This window comes from Octopus bimaculoides, chromosome 26, assembly GCF_001194135.2.
Source record: "Octopus bimaculoides isolate UCB-OBI-ISO-001 chromosome 26, ASM119413v2, whole genome shotgun sequence".
NCBI classification, from domain to species: domain Eukaryota; kingdom Metazoa; phylum Mollusca; class Cephalopoda; order Octopoda; family Octopodidae; genus Octopus; species Octopus bimaculoides.
Window position 1 is genome coordinate 12,734,732 of NC_069006.1, and position 258 is coordinate 12,734,989.

General features: G+C 50.4%; 1 protein-coding gene across 3 annotated transcripts in view; it reads left to right on the forward strand.

The window, feature by feature from the left end:
- LOC106880530 (uncharacterized) overlaps positions 1 to 258 on the forward strand; it is a 164,572-nt gene that overhangs the window by 154,322 nt on the left and 9,992 nt on the right. The gene's annotated exons all lie outside the window — the stretch shown is intronic.

Sequence of the window (258 nt, forward strand, 5' to 3'; positions counted from 1 at the left end):
GGACGTGTGTGTAACGCAAGCAGCAGGACGTGTGTGTAACGCAAGCAGCAGGACGTGTGTGTAACGCAAGCAGCAGAATGTGTGTGTGTGTGTAATGTAAACAGGAGGATGTGTGTAATGTAAGCTGGATGTGCATATCGCAATCTGCCAAATGTGTATAATGCAAGCTGCTGGACATGCATGTGACACAAGCTGCCGGATGTGTGTGTGACGCAAGCTGCCGGATATGCATGTGACACAAGCTGCCGGATGTGTGTG